This window comes from Marmota flaviventris, chromosome 16, assembly GCF_047511675.1.
Source record: "Marmota flaviventris isolate mMarFla1 chromosome 16, mMarFla1.hap1, whole genome shotgun sequence".
In the NCBI taxonomy this organism is placed as follows: domain Eukaryota; kingdom Metazoa; phylum Chordata; class Mammalia; order Rodentia; family Sciuridae; genus Marmota; species Marmota flaviventris.
Window position 1 is genome coordinate 51714971 of NC_092513.1, and position 24099 is coordinate 51739069.

Here is a 24099-nt window from a genome sequence, read left to right on the forward strand (position 1 = left end):
GCCTACGGGTTAAGAAGCTCATATCAGTCCTGAACTGCAAAGTAGATTCCAGGTTCTATTTTCTTGGAAATACCACATTAAGATAAATGTGGACCACTGCATTTGGAAATTACTTCTCAGGGACTCTGTAAGACGGCTTCAGTGTATCAGAAACTCAGATCATTCAAGCAAGAGCAGGCTGTTCCATTCATAGCAATGTGGCATCCAAAGGCAAAGTTTCTGACTGTCTATAGTTTTAAGTTTCCCAGAACGAAATCCTTTGGTTAGTGAACAAATGAAGTTTTTACACGTTTACAAAGTCAAGCATGCAACTTCTCAAGCCTTGTCCAAACAGTACACTTTTTTATCGAGACTTGTGTAAGTCACATCTCTTCTCTAAGCTGTGTCATCTTCCATCACTATCCTACTTTCATACTTCCGATGGCCTCAATTCCTAAAATTACATGGCAATCAAAGAGGAACTCTGGAGGTATGGTATGGAAGAGAGGAGTAGAGAGGTATACAGATTACTGCAGGATGATATCCCTCAGTGAAGAAGGTGGGAGGCATCCTAGAAGGTTGATAGAGAAAGAGAGAGAGAGTAAATGAGAAGAGAAAGGGTAACCTTTTAAGGGAAATTTTCTTATCTGAACCTAACATTGTCAAGGCTATGTTAGGTTCAGATAAGCGGGGAGGCAGGAAGTATTCAAAGAATATAAAACATCCTCCTGATTCCAAAGCATGATAGAAAAGACTTGCTGGGGAAATGATGGGAGTTCAGAGTGTCTGGGAGGGAGAATTTCACCCAATGACTGTAGGCATAGTGAGGGTACACACCTTGTGTTATCATTCAGCTGCACAAGGATTTAAGAAATAGGAAGCTGGGAGACATAGCCAAAGGAACTGATTATATTTAACAGAAGAGAAGGCTAAGCTAAGAAAATTGAACTAAATTAAGAGAAGTGTGTAGAATTTACATTTCCCTAGTTACACATGGAAAACTTCAGGTTATATCCTCCATGCAGCAAAAAGTGCCAGATGTCCCTCAACACTTGCTTTCCATTGTCTTTCCCTCCTGTAACAGAGCCTCTGATTTTAGGCAGGCACATAGCTGTATAAATACATTTCCCACCTCCCATGAACCTGGAAGTGTCTGTGTGTCTAATTTACGACTAGTGGAATGCAAACAGAAAAGGAGTGTAAACCATCTGGGCAATGGCTTTGGCTGGCCTTCTTTGTACCCTTCCTCCTCTTATCTGTTATGGCCAGGGCTTGAGCAGTAGCCTGACCATGGAACAAAAGCCAAGTGCTGTAGGAGGCAGAGTGGTTAAAGATTTTGTGAAACTGATCTTATCCCAGCAGACTTGGATTGCCAGCCTCCAGTCATATTTATTCCCCCCAAAAGAAGAGAAATAAGTATCTTGTTTAATCCTCTGTTACTTGTGGTCTTTTTGTCACTCATAGACAGTACAATCCAAGTTGCCACATTGATCTTCTGCATCAGTACTTGGGACTGGATACTGACTGTGCTATATTGTGCCTCCCACTGATGTCAAGTGGAGTGTCACAAAATTGTGCATTGGTCACAGATACAAGCTGACATTAAAACATAAATAATATTCTTCAACAAAAACATGGCACTATAGATGAAACACATAAAGAGAGAATAAAATGTTAGTTATGGTTTGGGTGTAAGGGTTCCCCAAAAGCTTATGTGTGAGCAAACAGGTTTAGAGATGAAATGATTAGGTAATGAGAGCCTGAACCCAATCAGTACATTAATCTTGTGATAGGGTGGTAACTATAGGCTGGTAGAGTGTGGCTGGAGGAGGTGGGTTCTGGGGGTGTGCCTTTAGGGTATGTATTTTGTCCCTGTTGAGCAGAGCTCTCTCTATATGCTTCCTATGCCATGTGCCCAGCTGTCTGCCTCTGCCACACACTTCTACCATTATGTCTGCCTCACATCTGGCCCTGAGGAATGGAGTCGGCCATCTATGGACTGAGACCTCTGAAACCTTGAGCCCCAAATCGACTTCTCCTCCTTAAAATAGTTCTGGTCAGTTCTTTTTGTTGCAGCAATGAAAGAGCTGATTAAAACAATTTTCATCAAGCTAATTTTCAAAAGTTGAGGCCATGAAGGACAGTAGTTAAGAATACAGATTCTGGAGACCACCTGGGTTCAAGTTCTTTCTCTGTCACACACTGTATAAACTTAGCCAAGTGACTTCACTTCTCTCTCTCTCTCTCTCTCACACACACACTTTACTTCTTAGCTTCACTATCCACGTCTGTACAATTACAGAACCAATGTGCTCTGGTTGTTGTGAGAAGCAAATGAGGTAATATGTGGTAAATGCTTAGAGAATGCCTGAAAAGTAGTAAGTGCTATTAACCAACCTAATACCTAACTAATTCAATATATCGATTCCACAAATAATTAAGCTTAAGGTTAAAAAAATAGAATTCACTTTGACTAGAAGAATAAAGCTAATCAGAGATGGCACTTGTTACTCCAAATAGCCCTGGAGAGAAGTTTATCACCCATGAGTTGTTCTTCCTATGGGTCATTCTAAATGTGTAGGTAAACTGGCATGATTCAGCTTGAGGGTTTGCAAATGTCACTACAACTGTCAGTGTAACAGAGAATTCTATAATATACTTCAAGAAATAATCTGAAGTATCTCTTCCATTAAATTTTTAGCTTCCCAGTGCTGATTTCTTATTTAAATAATGAATGTCTTTCATTAATTATATATAATTTTTCTCTTTATTTTATTGATCTACAACTGGGCCTTAAGAACAACACTAGAAGCAGTTGAATTTTTTTTTTTTTTTTTGGAATTCTGGAGATTAAACCAGACTTCTGCACATACTAGGCAAGTACTCTACCACCGAGCTATATCCTAAGCCCTAGTAAATAGTTTTAAAAGGGTCTTCATTCATTATTTTAATTCCTGCTGGAGGAAAAAAGTAATAATTTTCTCTGGAACTTCCCAGAGAATTTTACAAATGTGGAAGAAATGTAATGGCTCTTTTAACCTTTTTTATTTTTTATAACCCTAGCCCAGACATGAAAACATCTTCTCAATAAAGCAAACAGATTAAAATATTTTGAGTGTCAGATTCATGGTTAAGGATGCTCTTTTACCCTTGTCTTCCCTTCCTGTCAGATTTTATTTTTTTTTCCTTGATGTGTTATCTCAGTCTTTAAATGCAGCTTCTCTCCATACTGAGTGAAAATATGCTGGCCAATTCAAATCGTTGTCACCACTCAGTGTACACAAGCTAAATTTATAAATAGGAGACCTGAAAGGTCTAGCTGGGGAAACACAAAGACTCAAGGAGGGATCACGCAGGATGAGCATCTGGCCTTTCTTCTTCTTGCAGAACTGCAGTTTATAAACTTTCTCTCTCTATGAGGCTTTTGCACCATACTGGGAAATTTCCAAATATAACTCCATTACAGAGCCATCTGAAGAAGCTAAAAAACACCCATGCTGATCCGCAGCATAAAATGGATGACATTCAGTATTTGTCAAAACACTTCACCTTTGCAGCTGCTTATTCTATAATGACAAGAACTAAGACCTGGTTGACAACAAGCACACAATGCTCACTGGAGAAAGCTGAAGTTTGAAAAAAAAATCTATACAAATAGAAGACATAAACTTTTTATATTTAAAATACATTTAAAATAAATTTGACTGGTAAATGCCTTACGTATTCTAAAAGTTTTGATGCACACACAACTATATATATATATATACACATACACACACACACACATATTTATATAAATATATATATTTATATAAAATATGTATATATTTTTAACTTCAACCACAGATTTTGTCTGTGAACATTTATTAAGTTCCTTTGTACATGCAACCCTACTGAGCATCTTATATTTTATTTTCCTTTAAAGATATATTTTACTAAATGTGCGCCTTGCAGCTGAACACAAACTCGTGGAAGCTGAATGGGTATCACAGCTCCTGTGGTCAGGGCTAGTGAGATTATTGAAAAGATGTAATTGTCTGCTGCTCTAGCTTCAGTAAGACTATGGTGGTTAACTGAAGGAATTCTTTAAAATATGAATAAAGGATAATTCAATTAGGAGAATGACCAAGGCACACCTGAAAAAGTTTTTATCCCTGTTTGTTCTGGAAATTTCACTGGGTGGGATTTTGTTTTGAAACTCTGTTCCCATCTGTTCTGGCTAGAGTTCTGCTTAAGTTGTTCTGGTAACTAAAAAAAAAAAAAAAAAAAAAATCTCAGAAATCTCACAGACCTCAGTAGGAAGGCTGAAGAAACAAGTTTGAAAATGGACAAAAGGCCATGGAAACACACCACTGAAAATTCTGTTGAAATCATGCCCTTAGATGCATCTGGATAATGACACTGGTGACACTGGATGCTACTGCTCCTGCAGGGTCACCAGTGTGTCTGAGACACTGCCAACACCTGTGTAGAGTTCCTGTGCCACTAACAACGTACATCATATGCTGCTGCGGGCGCCTCTGTCTCCACTCAGGATGTTATTGCCACCCCAGCAGCCAGAACTCTGAACTTTCATTTCTTCTGTTCATTACTTCCTCTGGAAAACAAGATTACAAGCAAAAGCAGGCAACGGGTTTCAGGGAAGAAGCCAAGTGCCAGCCAGGAACAGCGGCACATACCTGTAATCCCAGTGACTTGGTAGGCTGAGGAAGGAGGATCACAAGTTCAAGATCAGTCTGGGCAACTCAGTGAGACCCTTAGCAATTTAGTGTGACCCTATCTCAAAATAAAAAATTAAAAAAAAAAAAACTAGAGGTTAGCTCAGGGTTAAATTGTCCCTGCACTCAAGCCACAATACAAAGAATTAAATAAATAAATAAGAAGCCAAGTGCTAACTAACCAGAAATTTGGTGAGAAAAAAAACTAACCTCTTCATCATCCCAACCAATCTGGCACTTTAATAAATGAGAATAGTATCTGAAAGCTGAGCAAGCAAAAAAGACAAATATTTGTCATAGTCTATTCCTTTGACTATTCAAATGTAGAGGGAAGCCTCAATGTACATTTAAAAAATAACGTCTTCTAATGTAATATACACTTGGTTTATACAAATGGAAAGTCCCTGTATTTTCACTTCAAGGGGGAAAAAGTTGAACCCTTGTCAGTTACTCCATACAACTCACTGCAACTGGAGCTCTGGTGGTGGACATTCCTCTCCGAGGTATACTGCAGCACCATGTCTATACAAACGCTATAACCAGTGAATTAAATAATAAATTTATTTCTCACCAGTACCTTCCTAATAAAATTACAGGGAATAGAAAGATAAAATAAGGGGGAAATGCAGCTAATTTCTTTTAAAAATTGTTCCTCATGAAAGGATATACATATATATATATATATATATATATATATATATATATATATATATATATAATTTATAGACTAGAATCCATATTTATGCAGTTGGTCATTAGAACAGTTTCCCTCCTCCATAGAGCCACACTCCCTTTCCCTTTAAGTCTAGTTCAGACTTCTGGTGCTCTACACCTGATAAAATGAAACAAAATTTATTTCTTAAGAACTTCAGATACTGGTGGTGACAATGTCCTTATATTAAACTTTTTTCTTTAGCTTATCTCTATCATAATTGAATGGCACCAGCTTTTTCTATCGATAATAAGGATTGATTCCCCAGGCCAATACCATAATTCCTTTGAGGACTTAGGTCCCATCTTAAAAATTTTATCCAAAAAAATTTTTTCTAAAACCTGATTCGTCAAAATTTCATTTAAAATGGTCAATGGCACTTCAATGCTGCAGATTAATCTAAATTCCTTAACATAACATATGGACAGATGCATATTGTCAAGCTAACATTTTATACTCAAGTCATGTTAAACAAAATTTTTTTTCCAAATTATGATCTCCTGGGCTCCATACTTTTCCTCAAGGTCTTCCTACACTGAAATTCCTATTCCTTCCCTTTAACCCTCTATAAAGTAGATATTTATACTTTAAGTGGTACTTCAGATAAGTATGTTTGAATACAAATATCTTTTTAATCATTATGGCCAGTGCTTACTCAATGCCTTATACATGAATGGGGACCATAAAGATCTCTAAAGTAAGTAAAAAAAATGCACAAAGAAATAATAAAAATAGTAAAGAAAGAAATGTAAAACCTAAATTCCAGCAGTTTGTAGTTTCATCCACACACATAAGGAGCTTAGCAAGCACCACATTCCCATATATACACCAAAAACAAAACTGAAAATCATCAGCCTTTTTTTTTAATCACCAGAGAACCAAGGAGAAATCATCACCCTAAAATCTACAGAGAAGAGTGAACACAAAGAATCACAGATGATATAAATTTTCTTGGAGCGTAATCACTAGAGCCCCCAAACAGTAGAAACACTAAAATGATAATTTCATTAATTTCTAAATAGGGAATATAATCTATCATGAAATGAGGATCTCCTGATCCCGCTGGAGGAAAAAAGTAATAATTTTCTCTGGAACTTCCCAGAGAATTTTACAAATGTGGAAGAAATGTAATGGTTCTTTTAACCTTTTTTATTTTTTATAACCCTAGCCTTATGGATACAGTTGAAGGCATCAGTATGAATTTGTGATACCTTAATACAGAGCCATATATAGTTAAATATGGAAATATTTAGCCCAGCACAGTGATTCACCCTATAATCACAGCTATTTGGGGAGACTGAGGCAGGAAGATTTCAAGTCCAAGACCAGCCTTGTCTCAAAATAAACTAAAAAGTGCTGGGGTTATAGTTCAGTGGTAGTGCCCCGGGCTCAATCCCTAGTGCTACAAATGAAAATTAATTAATTTAATTTCACTTCTAACTTTGGACTCTTATGTTATTGAGCTGTGAGAGAGTTTTCCAAATAGAAAGGCTTTGATCCATCCCTGCTCTCTGATTAGCAAACAGGAAATGAAGTGCTGGTTCTTTTCTTCTGGAAGCATCTGAGAGGGGTGGGGGAGGACATCAGCAATATCAAGAAATACAGACTCTACTATTGTGCAAATATGCAGTCCTAGCAGAAAGTAGACTTGGATTTTGCCTAGTGAGACCACCTGAGAGAAATGGTTTACTGTACTTTCCTATGGATTCATGAAGTTCCATGATGGGGAACCACCTCACCACCTTAAAATGGGCTCCATTCATCTAGGCTTTCTGCATGGAAAATTAGAAGCACCTGCATTTTTTAAATCTCTAAGATCAAATACTACTATTTTATTTAGCAGGTGCCCACCTTGAGTCAATCTGGGTCCAGAAGAGTCTGTAATTCAAACCCACTGAAAACTCTTGGCAGACAGGAAGACCACTCTGAGTGGTCTGCAGTTCTGCCAATCTACCCAGCAAAGAATATAGTTTGAGTTTTGGAACAAGTCCAGCAGTGTGTGGTTTTTACATGTAGACTGGGCCAAGGCTCGGTGCTCAGGCTGGTGGTAGAAAGCTCGGTGCCTTCAATCCCCCACCCTAACACCCCAACATGCATCTCTGCAGGCTCAGCAACCCCTGCTAGGACCAGAGTCACCAGAAGGATGTATATCACATGGCAGTTTTTCTGAATTTATTTTTTCAACTGTGCCAACAGGCACCCTCCCTGAGACTTAGTCTGGGTCCTTAAGAAAGAGACTATGGCATGGAGCTGTTAAGAGCTTTAGGCAGTGGGGCCTGCAGCAGGCTGGTCTTCTAGTGTGTACAGTGGGGGAAGGCAGAGTGGATTCCTTTGGAATTGGCAGTTTGGGGTACCTGGGCCCACGGTGGAGTTCCCAGGGTTTCCCTGACTGCACTGGAGCTGGGTCGGGTGAACATCTACATGGAAAGGTTTGAAGCATAATATCTGTGCAAAGTTTTTAAGCAAGATGGTTGATCAAGATGTGAAAAAATACATGTACTTTCCCAACACAAGCCAGCTGATTGGTTCTCTACCTCCATGCCCAGAGACGTTCAGAGGACAGGCCTCCATTGCCACATCCCAATATCAGGCAGAATCCAAATGTGGAAGTTCCTGAAAGAAGTCTCTTCACCTGAAATACTTCAGAAAGGAGGGAATTTTAGTATTTTAAATGTCAAGGTTTTTTTGTTTGTTTTTTACTTGTATTGTTTTTTGGGGTTGATTTTGTTTTGATTCCACCCATTATTATTGCATGCTTTTACATCATTTTATATACTTTTTTTAATTCATGAATTGCATTTATTCTTTTTTTGTTCTTTCTCATTTTATACTCTCCCTTTCTACTTTGTCATACTAATTTTTTTCTTCTGTCTCCCTTTCCCCACTTTTCTTCTTTCCTTTTCCTTTTAATGCTATATACATTTAATATTAGTTTTTCATTCTTAATTGCCTAACTTTTCAGTCTATCTTTTTTTACTCCCCACTTTTTTTTTTTCTCTTTGGTTAGTGGAGCATGAAGAGAACTTTTCTCAATAGGGCTTTTTAATATTTTAATATAAGATTTGTTTTCAAGCTGTTGTTGTCACTGGTAGCTATTCTCTGCTCTCAACACAATGATTATAATTGAACATGGCTGTCTGAATATGTTGAGTGGTGCGTTGATGCTGAGATATAGCCCTGGTCCACACACATCAAAAAGAGAAAGCAGCTCACTAAAAAGACCCTTATATAGCAGTGAAGAGGATATCAATCCAAACAGACCACAAATCTCAATTCAGAAACATAGGAAAGGGGCTAGGGTGGTGGCTCAATGGTAGAGTGCCTGACTAATATGTGTGGGACACTGGGTTCAATCCTCAGCACCCCATACAAATAAACAAATAAAATAAAAGTATTCTGTCCATCTATAAAAAAAATTTTTAAAAAGAAACAGAGGAAATATGAGAAACAAGATAATATGACACCTCCCAAATGACTTAACTCCTCAATAATTGAATCCATAGGTTTAGAAGAAGAGGAAATGCCAGAAAAGAATTCGAAAAGCAGGATAGTTAAAATGATCAATGATATGAATGAGCATTTCAATAGAGATACATATTCTCAAAGAGTCAATTAGAAATCTTAAAATGAAAACTCAATTAGGCAAATAAATTCAGTGGAAAACTCAGCAATAGACTAGATCAAGCTAAAGAAAGAAAACAATGAGTCAAAGACAAGGTGGATAAACTATAAACTTCAGACAGCAATAAAGAAAAAAACTACAAACAAAATATACAAGAGCTCTGATAAACATTACAAATTTAAGACTCACAGATCTTGAGGAAGGTGAGCAGATACAAGCTAATGGCACATAAAGTTATTCACCAAAATACTAGCAGGAAATCTCCCTTATCTAGGGAATGGGATAGACATATATCTATTGGAGGCATTTTAAAATTCAGTTAGATATAACCAGAAAATAACCTGTCCATGAAATATTATAGTTTAAAAGGCAAAAATTCAGAATAAAGAAGAGATTTTAAAAGCTGCAAAAGTGAAGTGTCAAGTCATTTATAAAGGCAAATCCATTGGAAGAAGAGCAAATTTCTCATTGGAAACTTTAAAGTTAAGAGGGCGTAGGATCAATGAAACAGTGTTGGTTCTTTGAAAAGATAAACAAGTTTAATAAACCCTTAGCCAAATGAACCAAAAGAAAGAGACAGAAGACCCAAATTAATAAAATTAAGAACAAAACTTGGTGTGTTAAAACAGATATAACAGAAATCCAGAGGATCATGAGGGACTACTTTGAAAACTTTTATACCAATATATTAAAAAATCTATTTTAAAAATGGATAAATTCATAGAAATACATGGCCTACCAAATTTAAGTAAGAAGGTATAGAAAACCAAAACAGGTCAATAGTAGGTAATGATATTGAAGGAATAATTTAAAAAGACACGCAATAAAGAAAAGCCCAAGACCAGATGGACTCACAGCTGTATTTTACAAGACGTTAAATAAGGACTAACATCAATGCTCCTCAAATTATTCCATGAATAGGGAGGAATGCTTCCAAACTCATTCTGTGAAGTGAGTTATCACTCTAATACAGAACCTGGGTAGGCACATCAAGAAAAGAGAATTATATACCAATATCTTTCATGAACATAGATGCAAAAATTATTAATAAAATACTTGTAAACTGAATGAAATAACACATTTAAAAAATCACACACTGTGGTCAAGTTTCATTTTAAGGACGCAAAGGTAGATCAACATATGTGAATTAATTAATGCATTAACCCACAAATATAGAAACAAGGAGAAAAATCACACATTCATTGCAATAGACGCAGTAAAAGCCTTTAAACAAAATTCAACAGCCCTCATAACAAAAAACCTGAATAAACTAGAAATGGAAGAAACTTACCTCAACATCATAAAGGCTATATGTGACAAACATAAAGCTAGTATCATGCTGAATGGGAAAAAAAAACTAAATGAATTTCCTCTAAAATCAAAACTAAGACAAGATGCCCATTCTCAACAGTTCAACAAGTACATGAACTTTTATCCAGAGCAGTTCATCAAGACAAAGAAATAAAAGATACTCAAATAGGAAAGTAAGAAGTCAAACTGCTCTTGTTTGCAGATGATATGATCATATACTTATAAGACTCTAAAAGATCCACCAAAAGATTTCTGGAGCTAATAGGCAAATTCAGCAAAGTAACAGGATACAAAAATAACATACAAAGTTCAATAACTTTTCTATATACTGAGTAATGAATCCTTGAAAAGAAAAAATATCAGAAAAAAATTCTATTCTTCATAGCATCAAAAAATAAAAAAATAAAATTCCTAGGAAAAAACCTAATCAAAGACATGAAAGAATTCTACAAGGAAAATTAAAGAACACACTGAAAAAATATAAAATATTCTATGTTTGTCAGTTAAGTCTAAGTTATTGATTGTATTATTGAGTTCTATAATTTCTTTGTTCAGCTTTTGTTTTGGAAGATCTATCTAGTGGTGAAAGAGGTATGTTAAAGTCACCCAGAATTATTGTGTTGTGGTCTATTTGACTGTTGAACCTGAGAAGAGTATGCTTGATGAACGTAGATGCTCCATTGTTTGCAGCATATAAATTTATTATTGTTATGTCTTGCTGATGAATTGTTCCCTTAAACTGTATTTAATATCCTTCTTTATCCCTTTTGATTAACTTTGGCTTGAAATCTACTTTATTTGATCTGAGGATGGAAACCCCTGCTTGCTTCTGCAGCCCATGTGAGTGGTATGATTTTTCCCAAACTTTCACCTTCAGTCTGTGGATATCTTTTCCTATGAGATGAGTCTCTTCAAGGTAGCATATTGTTGTTGTTGTTGTTTTAGTCCAATCTGCCAGTCTATGTCTTTTGATTGATGAGTTTAGGCCATTAACATTCAGAGTTATTTTTGAGACATGATTTGTATTTCTAGCCACTTTTGTTTATTTTGGGAATTTATTTTGAATTGGTTTCTTGTTTGATTAGTTTTTCCTTTAGTGTAATACCTCCCTTTACTGATTTTCATTGTTGGGTTTTTCATTTCCTCTTCACGTAATATTTTGCCGAGGATGTTTTGCAGTGCAGGCTTTCAGGTTGTAAAATCTTTTAACTTTTGTTTGTCATGAAAGGTTTTAATTTCATCATCAAATCTAAAGCTTAATTTTGCTGGATATAAGATTCTTGGTTAACATCCATTTTATTTTAGAGCTTGGAATATGTTGTTCTAGGATCTTTTTAGCTTTTAGGGTCTAGGTTAAAAAATCTGCACATATTCTAATCAGTTTCCTCCTATATGTAATCTGATTTCTTTCTCTAATGTCTTTTAATGTTCTCTCCTTATGCATGTTAGGCATTTTCATTATAATATGCCTTAGTGTGGATCTGTTATAAATTTTTATATTTGGTGTCCTGTAAGCTTCTTGAATTTGGTTTTCCAATTCATTCTTTATGTTTGAAAAGTTTTCTGATATTATTTCATTGAATAGATTGCTCATTCCTTTATTTTGAAACTCTATACCTGCCTCTTTCCCAGTAAGTCTTAAATTTGGTCTTTTTATGCTGGCCCATATTTCTTGAATATTCTGGTCATGGTTTCTTACCATTTTCACTGTCTGGTCTACATTCTTTTCAAGATTATATATTTTGTCTTCATTGTCTGAGGTCCTGTCTTCCAAGTGGTCTAATCAGTTGCTGATACTTTCAATTGAACTTTTAATTAGGTTTATTGTTTCTTTCATTTCAAGGATTTCTGTTTTTTTTTTTTTAAGAACCTCTTTCTCCCTATTGAAGTTATCTTTTGCTTCCTTTATTTGTTTATGTAGCTCTTTGTCAAAATGATCTTTTGGTGCTTTTATTTACTCTCTTATATTACCCTTTAATTCACAGAACATTTTCATTATGTACAACTTGAACTCCTTCTCTGTTATTTCTTCTGCTGTGCTAGCCATAAATTCTAATAATGTATCTTGATTTGTTTGGGTCACTTTCTTCCTTTGTCTTTTCATATTGCTTGTGTTTCTTCCCTTCTAGCACTATGGATCCTAGATGTTACCCTTTTTACCTTATAGGCTTATGGTTCCCCTGTAGGGATCAAATACCTCTCCTCTGATGTGAAGGACAGTGTTATCAGATCCCAATATAAACAATATACACCCTAAAAACAAATGTCTGCTAATAAGATGTTTACAGTTTGGTCACAATGTACAGAAGTGAATTCAATCATTATCTACAATATATTCCCAGGCTTATAAAGGGGTTTACAGTTTCTGATGGTAGACAAAGAACTAGGGGTGAGAAATAGGCTGATATACTGAAGAGGTAGGAGTTGGTATATCTTAGGAAGTGTGAAAGAGAAATCTAAAGAGGAAAATTAGTAGCAGGAGAAGGAAGAGGAAGTAAATTTGGGCAGACAAGTAAGTGGGAAGATAGTAGAGTACATAAAATAAACACACATATATCAAGAAAAATGAAAAATGTTAAAATAGCAGAAATTGATGGGAAAAAAGAAAAAAAAAGATTTTAAAAATTAGAAAGAATATACATCACAAGTGTCATGTACTATTCAGATGTCCGAGTCCTCAAAATCCTAATTCATGCAAAATACTTGGTTTCACATATGGGGGATGTAAGATAGGAAGAAATGAGAGGAAAAAGAAAATAAAAATCTTGAAGGAAGAGACAGGGCTTGTTTTGATTGGTTATCAGTATCTTTCCTGCTTCCCTTTTCATCCAATAGGTGGGGTTCTCTGTTGTTAGCTGGCATCTCTGCCCTCAGGATGGTGAAGTTAACCAGGGTGTCACTGTGCAGGGTTAGCTTCTGAGGAGAGGGGGGTAGTTAGAAACTGGGTAACTGGAAGTAGGTGGTGAAGGTGACCCAAGATGAAGGCTCCTGCTTTCAGCGGTGGGGTGTCTGGTTGGGTGGGATGAGCCAGGCGATGGTGTTGGACGATGTGTCTGCTAACTTCAGAGCCTGTGTGAAGTTCCAGGTGCAGGCAGGCTACTGCATGTAGGGGACTATGTCCACTGCTGCAGAGTCCCAAGAAGGTGGCAACCAGGGGAGCCCTATGTTGGTAGTTGAGGGTCCACACAGGGGTGGTGGCTGGAGTTCCTACTCATGGGATGCTGCCAGGTGTCCTCCATGGGAGCTGTGTCATGATTTTTGCTTGGGTGCGTGCCCAAAAGTTCTTTGCAGGTGCTGCTGCTGATGGTCTCTCCTGGGTACCTGGTAGTCCTGTGTGGGCAAGTAGTTGGGAGACCTACTCTGATGCTGAGGCCTGGAGCCCTGGACCAGCATGGTGCTTCCTATGTGGGAGGCAAGAATATCGCTAGCAGAGAAGAAATATTCTCACTACTTGCATCCCAGGTCGCAGAGTGACATAGAATGCTGCCTCCCTCTGGCCCGCCATCTTGAAACTCAAAATCAGCATTTTTTAGAGACATGCATACCCTTGTTCATAATGGCACAATTCATATTAGTAAAGTTATGGAATCAACCTAGGTGTCTATAAACAGATGAATGAATAATGTGAGATGAAAATAGATAGATATCATACACACACATTAAAGTATTATTTGGCCATAAATAAAATTGCAAGTATGTAATGTGCAGTAAAATGGATGGAACTGGAGCTCATCTATCTGGCAAAAGAAGACAGAGTCAGAAAGGTGCAGTGGCTCTTGCCTGTAATCCCAGTGGCTCAGGAGGCTGAGAGGAGGATTGAGAGTTCAAAACAAGCCTCAGCAAATGTGAGGCACTAAGCAACTCAGTGAGACCCTGTTTCTAAATAAAAAATACAAAAAAAGGGCAGCGGGTGTGGCTCAGTGGTCAATTGCCCCTGAGTTCATTCCCTGGTACAAAAAAAAAAAAAAAAAGAGAGAGATTTTTTTTTTTTTTTAAAGATGATAGTGGGCATTTGCTATTTTATTTTGTTCAGACTCATTTTCCTTTTCCTGTAACAACTAAGCCTTTTTATTTTTCTTTCTTCCTTTCTTTTTTTTTTTTGTACTCTTGAATTGCTCTTCTTCCATAGGATGGGGCTCTCATTCAATGCCTTACAAAATCAGGGTAGGTCATTTGAGTGTCCCCATACCCCTTGCAGTACACCTCCCAGGGCAAAGGTCCTCCTTCAGGAATAGCATAGAGTCCTGGAGAGAAGGAGCCTTGGTGCCTGTACGCCCATAATTTATCTCATAATCACATTTTAATATGAGAAGATGGGGATGTAAATCAATTAACAGCCTTCTTAAGGTCAATCAGTAATTATGCATAACCTTAGGAGTGTTAAAAACATATCATTGACTTTTAGTGATCATCAAAATGACCCCAAATCCTTTATTTTCACTGCTGTGACCCTTTGCTCAACTTTTGAATATCTTAGGCTTCGTGACAACTGAACACAGACGAAAAATAAAGACTCAACAATTCCCCCCAAGTCATTCAATATTTCTCCAACTCACTTTTCTATAATTAGGAAGAGGGGGTGGGGGAACTGGGTGAAGAGAATAAAATTATTCCCATTATCACATACAATTCTGAGTAAGCTCAAGAAGGCTTATGCCTTAGATTTAAATATGCCTCTGTATTAACCACATCGTCTCACACTTTCCCAAGGAAAACAGATGTCTCCATTTCAGGCCTGTCAGAGATCTGAGCTTGCTCAGTGCTGTTACTCCTGCCACAGACGCTGTCACAGCACATGGCAGCAGTAGAGCAGTTACCTAAGCAACACCTGCCCTTGGGTGAGAGCAACAACAATATAAAATCCTTCCCCTGCTTTTACTTGACTTACTCTGCCAACTTACTGTTTTCGCTTTCCAGGCTGGGGTGATATGTGAAATGTGGCCTCTCACCACACTTAGACATCCATGTCACTGGCATGCATGCCAGTCCCCAAATAGACCGAGAATTCAGATTTTTTTTCCCCAAACCGAATATATTAGCTATTAGAACAAGGTTGTCTCCAGAAGCTTACCTGGTATTGAAACATTAAGTGACAGACCCTTACTGATTTGCCACCTGTCAGTGAATCATTTGGCAGAGAATTTTCTCCCATGCTATAATTTTCATATAAACCCACCACACCTCAGGTAGAAGCAAAACAGAGATCTGTATTCAGAGCTAATACGTGCCATAAATAATTATTCTGTTGTATTTAATCTTGCTGAATATCTGATAACGTGTTTTTCCTACTCAAATGAGATTCAGAGAGATGAAGACATTAATATATTGACCTAAAATGGTCACAAACTAGCAAAGGACAAAGCTGTGTATCAAACCAGTCTTATACACCAGGGAAATATTTTCTACTGACCTAAAATGACTTTAAGAAGTGTGTTATACACTCTAATACACTTTTTTTAAATGCACAAAAGAAGTTAATTTTTTTTTAAATGAAGGTTACTATAGACCTACAAAAACTTACTGGTCCTGAAAGCATGTTAGACCTTAGAGCTCCTGATATCACTTCCAACTTAGCACGATTAACTCTTTTTTTTTTTTTTTTTTAAGAGAGAGAGAATTTCAATATTTTTTTTTTTTTTAGTTTTCGGCGGACACAACATCTTTGGTTGTATGTGGTGCTGAGGATCGAACCTCGAACCCGGGACGCACGCATGCCAGGAGAGCGCGCTACTGCTTGAGCCACATCCCAAGGCCACGATTAACTCTTTCTACAATGGCTTCACTGGTGACTACCCAATCTTAGAACACTCCTAGTGGTAGGTAGAATGACAAGGGAATCCTGTAATACAAAATAAGTCACAGAATATTTGAAAATCCCTAAATGTAAGAAAGTTCTTATCTACAAAAGTTACTACTTATGTTACATACAAATCATTTTAAATGGCAAGAGCGAGCCAGGCATGGTAGTGCATACCTATAATCCCAGTGGCATGGGAGGCTGAGGCAGGAGGATCACAAGTTCAAAGCCAGCCTCAGCAACTTAGTGAGGCCCTAAGCAAACTCAGTAGAGTTATTGAATATTAACTGTTATATAGAGACCCTGTCTCTAAATAAAATAAGGCCCAGAGATGTGGCTCAGTGGTTAAGTGCTCCTGAGTTTAGTTCACCAGTACCAAATAATAAAAATAAAAAATGGCAAGAAAGCTAATCTGTTTTTTTTCCAAAGCCTGCCATTGGCTGAGATTAAAGCTGCATCTTTAAACAGTTCCAGGACATGGTTTCCAGTCACATGCCCATCATGTTACAGACTGACTAATATAACACTGTTGGGATTTCTCAAAAACTGTTTTTAGACATCATTTTTTTCTGTTTATTTGGGCTAAAATTAAATTTGTTATTTTTTTATATGTCAATCATGCCTCATTGTTGACTCATAATGAGTTTGGACTCAATTTAAAGCCCTAATCTTTTATAAATAGCTAATAAATCAGAGCACTACATAATAGTTAATATTCAAACTAAAACCTAGGAGTTAACAATTATCCTGTTTATATAATGTATTATTAGTTCCAGTAGTAACAGCATTCTTTAAAATCATAATCCTTAATATCTAAGAGATCCATTTTAGTCAGTCATTTCTCAGGCATGATCCAGTTTTATATAGTCAATGCTCACAACAACCTTAGCAGTCAAATATTATTGCCTTTTTACACATAAGGAAAATTACATTTAGCAAGATTAAAGATCCCACTTCACGTTGCTTTGATTTAAATCCAGGTGTATCTGACTCCAAATCTTAGTTCTTTGGAGTATTTCACATCCTTCTACAGTTTTGTTTTGTTTGGTTATTTCACAAATTTTATGTATTTGTCTTCTATAAACTTTATTCATTACTGATAAAAATACAAAACATAAAAACCAGGGGAAAAACACAAATAAATATAACCTATAAGGATTTTTTTAAATGTAGAAGTCAAAATCCTCACAGGATTAAGAATTGAAACAACTATCATTATTTCATCTGGCTTTATCTGTCAGCTTATCTATTTTACTTGTAAAGAAAAAGACAACAGTCTTGACAAAACATTGTACAGAAATCTCAATTTACTCTGTAGTCATTTTGAAGCTATGTGAAACCACTGACCCTATCAAAAAAGTAAACGATGCTATTCTGATTTCAATAAATTAATGTTTTATCACTATAAACGATGCTATTCTGATTTCAGTAAATTAATTTTTATCACTATAATTATAATTTCTATTTTAAGTACTTAAAAACATGTATAACCTGCTCTAAAATTCTTTCAGATTCAATATTAAGTTCATTGATTTTTATTTTCAGAATTCAGGTTCCTCCATCCTTTCATACATTAAAAAGCACATCAACTGCCACTGTATGCTGGACAATATGTTTGGTGCTGGAAACACACACACACACACACACACATACAGAGCAATGTTTTACATATGAGTACAACAGAGACATGAGCAAGTTGAGTATATCAATATGGCATATGTCACAATATAAATTGTGCAAAGTATTATGGGAACACAAAAGAAATGTATAAGCTGGTGAGGGGCCATGAAGTTTATATTTGAGAAAAGCCTTTCAAAATGAGGAGATGCTCTCCAAATGGATATGCTGGGGGAAGGACATCTCATAGGTAACAATATGAACAAAATAAAAGAAAGGAGGCCATCACCTAATAATGAGAAATAATAGTCAATGATGTATCTTAAAGATCTTGTAAATCATCATAAATATCTAATAGTTTGTCATGGGTCCTTAGAAGCTAGTGAAAGTTTATTTAATAACATTTATCTTCTAGAAAGAAAACCTGGATCCATGTGGAAAACAGAAGGAAAAGGATGAAGAAACTAGATTTAAGAGGGCAAATTAGAAGGAAAGAAACAATCAAAATAAGATCTATAAAATATACTAAATAGAGACCTGAAAAATCTCTACTAAGAGGAATTCTTGAACCAAGGTGTGTATCATGGCTCCAATGGTTGAGAATATGTCCTTTAGGGTAATTCATTTCCTTACCTGCCTATTATCTTGCATAAACTATTTAAAACTTTCCTGTTTCATTATGCTTATCTGAAAATGGAGATGATAGTGATAACATGTATTAAGTATTTAGTATAGGCCTCAAGATACCTTAGCAAATGATATTATTAAATCATTATTAAGAAGTTTTGAGGCTCAGATGAAAGAGAATTAATTTATCTACTGGATTGGAGATGTTTTCATAATACTTCCTGGTGTTCTCTCTGATTCTCAAGAAGGTACAGAGTTATATATCTGTGGTTCTCAAAACCTTCAAAGTGTAAGAGATAATCCAGGAAGAGAAAAATGGGTTAAGGTGGCCTTGAGACATACACTCTCACTCAGAGACAGAGGCAAGAAGAGGAGATTACATAGGAGACTTGAAACAGAAGGCTGAGAACAGAAACTGGAAAGAAAACTCCATGAATCCAACAAATTAAAATGTTGAAGGACGGGAGGAACTAGAGCAACTGGACATCAACGGTACTCATAAAAGCACAGATATAAAGAGTGGTGGCGTGGGTAAGCACTTTTAAAAATAGAAAATGGAAAGGGAACCATGCAAGAAAGGATAATGTCTTAAGAAAAGGAAGATAATTTCAAGTTGCATAGATGATTGGAAGAATGGTAATTCAGGACACAAGTGTGGAGGAAAGAAGAAAGATACATTTTCACTGGAAAAGGGGGGGCAGGGAATGATGCAAAGACAAATAATATTCCACCTTTGTGAAGTGTACAGGACCCTCTATTTTCTCCATAAAGTAGAGCACACAGTCACCTCCTAAAGTAAAAAGAGCTAGAGTAGTTTTGGAACCATATAAAAGACTGGTGTCCATATGGGGGGGAAAAGAGCAAGTGAAATCACAATCTATATAAGGTTGCACCAGATTGAGGTTGGAAACCATAAATCTTCACACACATTAACCAAACATATATCTGAACTGTTATGTGGATTTTCTCTAGCTATGATTGACTGCAGGAGTCTAACAATATGTACCTTGCATTTTAACCCTGCTTCTTTCTCTCTTGCGATACCTAAAAATATGCTTTGCGTGTCTTTATTCATTTGATTTAAGTAAAGGTCTTAAATAAGTGACTCAATAGCCTTCATGCTTGACACCTCTGTTGAAAAAGTCTACTGGAATTTGTTTTCTTACATCTTGGTTCATTGATATGCCTATAAACACCCCCTGAAAGAATGATGCTGGTGCATGGAAATGAAAATGAATTTCAAATCCCTTAAGTGTTACTCTTGCATATAAATGATTGTTGAAATTTATACTCTAGTAGATTTTCTCTGCCATCTGGGATGGCTTCTGGCATTTGGAGTTACACTCCTGTTCCCAAGTCATGATGCTTTCAGCCATCTAGATAAGGCCATCTGCAAATTAATAATTGCCATCCTCTGTGTTACTTCCAATCAATATTTACTGTCAGGTCATTAGCTGATTTAGATATCCCAATTTGGAAAAAAAACACATTTTTGTATATAATTTTTGCATATTTCTAAATATTTTTGCCAGTACTTAAAAATAATGTTACAATAGCATACTGGTTATAAGTAGCTTTGCTAGATCTATTCTTTGCTCTGTACTGACCATACCACAAAGAGTCTAAATGTAATAGGGACCCACATTTTTTTTCTTTCTGAATTTTTAAAATATTTTATTCTATCAGGATGAAGATTGACTATTTTTTGTCCCCAGGGAAAGAAAAAAAAATCTGGGGGTAGGGATGGGTACCAGGGATTAAATTCCCTGCACTTGAAAACTGAGCCATATCCCCAGCCCTACTTTTTGTATTTTATTTAGACACAGAGTTTCACTGAGTTGCTTAGCACCTCACTTTTGCTAAGGCTGTATTTGAACCTATGATCCTCCTGTCTCATCCTCCTGAGCAACTGAGATTACAGGTGTGTGCCACCAGACCAGGTGAAAATTTTTGCCAAGCCAATTTTATAATTTTAGGTATTTTTGTCTTTTATCGCAGTAAGATTCCATCTGGAATCTTTCTGAACTTTGAAAAAATAAAAGTTCATAATATTGTGTATGGTTGGAGAGAACTGGTTCACAGGATAAATTTCTAATGAGTGCTTTACACATGGTAAATGTTGAATACATTTCAAAAGAATGACTAAACAGTTTCATTACAAAAACAATATCCAATTATCAGAGGGTTAAATATTTAATGTATAGGAAAAAGAAAATTATTACTGAGATAAAAAATTATCCACAACTTAATATGCTAGCATATATTTACATCTCTCCTGTATTTTCTAGCTTTTAATTCAAAGTTCTGTTTCACTGGGGGAGACAAAGGGGGTTAGTTTGAATTTTCCAAAGTAAGGAAAACAAAAGCATATGTAGTTTATTCAATAAGTAAATAAGACACAGCTTTTTAAACTAAGATTTTCTAACTTACCTCTTCTGCACAGTTAGCAATTAAGATTAGATCATCTTGGCTGTCTTTTTCATAAGGAATGAGAAAAATTCCTGTCAAAAAATACATGTTCGCTGGGTGCGATGGCATATGCCTGTAATGCCAGCAGCTCGAGAGGCTGAGGCAGGAGGATCAAGAGTTCAAAGCCAGCCCCAGCAATGGTGAGGCACTAAGCAACTCAATGAGACCCTGTCTCTAAATAAAATCTAAAATAGGGCTGGGGATGTGGCTCAGTGGCTGAGTGCCCCTGAGTTCAATCCCCAGTACGGAATAGGAAAAAATAAATAAATAAAAGATGTTCTTTTAATGTTGGGCTAGCGTTCTTAAGGCTTAGCATTATTATTTAGGTATGTGGTGTCCCCCAAAAGCACCTGTGTGGGCAATGCAAGAAAGTTTGGAGGTAAAATCATTGAGTTATAAAAGGTATAAATAATTGGTGCATTGATCCATTGATAGGGATTAAATGGGTGGTAACTATAGGCACATAGGGTGTGGCTGGAGGTGGTGGGTCTTTAGTGGCATGCTTTGGGGGTTTATATTTTGTCCCTGGTGAATGAGAGCTTCTTTACTTCCTGATTGTCAAGTCCTGAGGTACTTTCCTCCTCACCTCTGGCACAGAGCAACGGGATCAACCATCTATGGACTGAGACCTCTGAAACCATGAGCACCAAAGAAACTTCCTCCTCTAAAATTATTCTTGTAAAGATCTTTTGTTCACAGCAGCAAAAAGGCTGACCAAAATACTAAGGTATTCTCTAGTGGAGGTTTTTGAATCAGCAGGGCTCTGATTCAAACATTGTCACCCATAGACTGTGTTCAGATATGGACTGAATTTCCAGATGTAGAATATTTAAACATTAAATGATTCATGTGTAAAACACAGCATCCAACACCTGCACCATATATATTCCTGTCAAACTCATGTGGAATGTTTACTAAAATGTTCCATACGCTAAACCAAAATCCAAGTGTTCATAAATTTCAAAGGAGTGGAATAAAACAAATTATTTCAGATGTCAGTATAAGTAAGCTAGAAATTTAAAATAGGAAAAGGAATTAGAAAACTCACAAAAGTACGGAAATCATGTAATATATTCAGAATAAGCCATGGAGCACAGAAGTAATCAAAACAGAAATTTTTAAAAGTTTCAACTGAAAGATATTTAAAAACATAATAGATAATATAGAATATATTTTATTATTTGAAATATAATTAAATGTGAAAGAAAATTTGAAAAGATAATTTTTACATGTTAAAACATGGGATGAAACTAATGCTGTTTTCAGAGAAAAAAATTATACCATTAAAGAGGAAAAAAACAAATCAATTAACTTTGAGGAAGTGAAAATGGAAGAGAAAATTACATCCAATAAAGATGAGAAAAAAATAAGGGGAACAAATCAATAAAATAAAAATCAACAAAAGAGAAATCAATAGAATCAATAGTTGGCTTATAGACAAATCCTTCATAAGATGCTCAAAAATAATGAGAGAAGGTAGAAATAAAACAAAAAAATAAATAAAGAAAACATCTCAACATTGAAAATATATTTTTAAAAAGTAAGTATATATATATATATATATATATATATATAAAACATATATATGTGCATATATATGAATATGTGAAAATTTGTCAGCAAATTTGGAAATTTAGATGAACCACAAAAAGTTCAAGTGAAATACATTTTAACTGACTCTGTAAAAATATCTTATATTTCATATATATTTGTAAAGGTACTCAATCTGTAATCAACCTTTGTGCAAAGAAAACTTTATGCTCAGATGGTTTTACCATTTATTCTTCAAAATATTTAATGAGGAAAAAAATACAATCTAACACAATATCTACCAGACAGCAGAAAAAGAGAAAATATCTATCAACTCATTTTATGAGACCAAAACCACCTTGATACCAAAATCTGACAAGGACATTTCATAAAAATATAAACCAGACACCTTCATTAATATGGAATAAAAGAATCTTTAAATAAAATATTAGCCAACTGAATACAGTAAAGATAAAAGTGATAGTCCATCATGACCAAGTTTTGTTTTCTATTTGCTCTCTTGCTTCAGGTTCAAAAATTATTTTAATATTCATAAAATCAATGAGACTCACACAATTAATAAGTGATAAAAAAAATCTCATGATTATTTCAACATGCATATATAAAACTAGAGAGAAAAATTTAATATCCTTTGATAATGATCTTTTTAAATCATTTATAAACTAAAAATAGAATAGCACATCCCTGATAATAATTATTTCCAAAAATCTATGGAAAACATAATTATTGATGCAAAATTGAAAGCGTCCCCCTGTGCTCAGACAGGGGAATGTCTACTACCATGACTTCTGTTCAAAATATTTGAATTAAATGGTGAATTTAGAAAGAATGCTTGATATTATTTCAGTATATGAAAACAAATTGAATTCTTATTTACTAGCAACAAATGTATAGAAAAGAAATATTAAAATTATGTCATTTACAATTTCATCTAAAATGCTCTCAATAAGCCTAGTAAAAGAAGTCTATTACCTGTACAGAGGAAAGTCCATAAAAGAGATAAATGTAAAAAAAAGCTCTAAATTAATGGAAAAATACACTTTGTTCATGATTAATAAAGATATTAATGTTCCCAAAATAATTCTATAGTTTTAGTGCAGTCAAAATCAATAATCTTAAAAACTTTTTTGGTGGAAATTTAAAATCTGATTATGAAGTTCACTTTTTAATTAAAAGGTTCAAAAATAGCCAATACAATTTTGAAAAATAAGATCATCTTGACGAAACACAAGTCAAATTGACCTTACACTCAATCTTATCTAAATTCTATTATACCAGTTAGATTCTATTTAGGTAGGGTGTAAGATGCAGTAGAATAGTTTTATAAAATAATAGAAGATCCTCAAAGAAAATGATGGTCTTTGGCAAAAACTGAAATCAGTTGAATTTATGCTATCCAGAGTTATATTTTATGAAATATTTACTACAATTACTATGCTGACAAACATACCAAAATGTTAAACATATTCAAACTTTAGTCTTTAACTTCTAAAATGATATTTTTAAATACCACTGAAAAGTTTTAGCCGTAAATTTTTTCTAAATCTAAAGAAACTATTTATGCAACAAAATGACATTTTGACTAAACTTCCATATTTTAGAAAAACAAAGCAAAATAATTTTATAACTATATAGTAGACAATTTATGCAGATATTCCTGAATTTATAAACATTATAATCTAGCCATTACAAACAC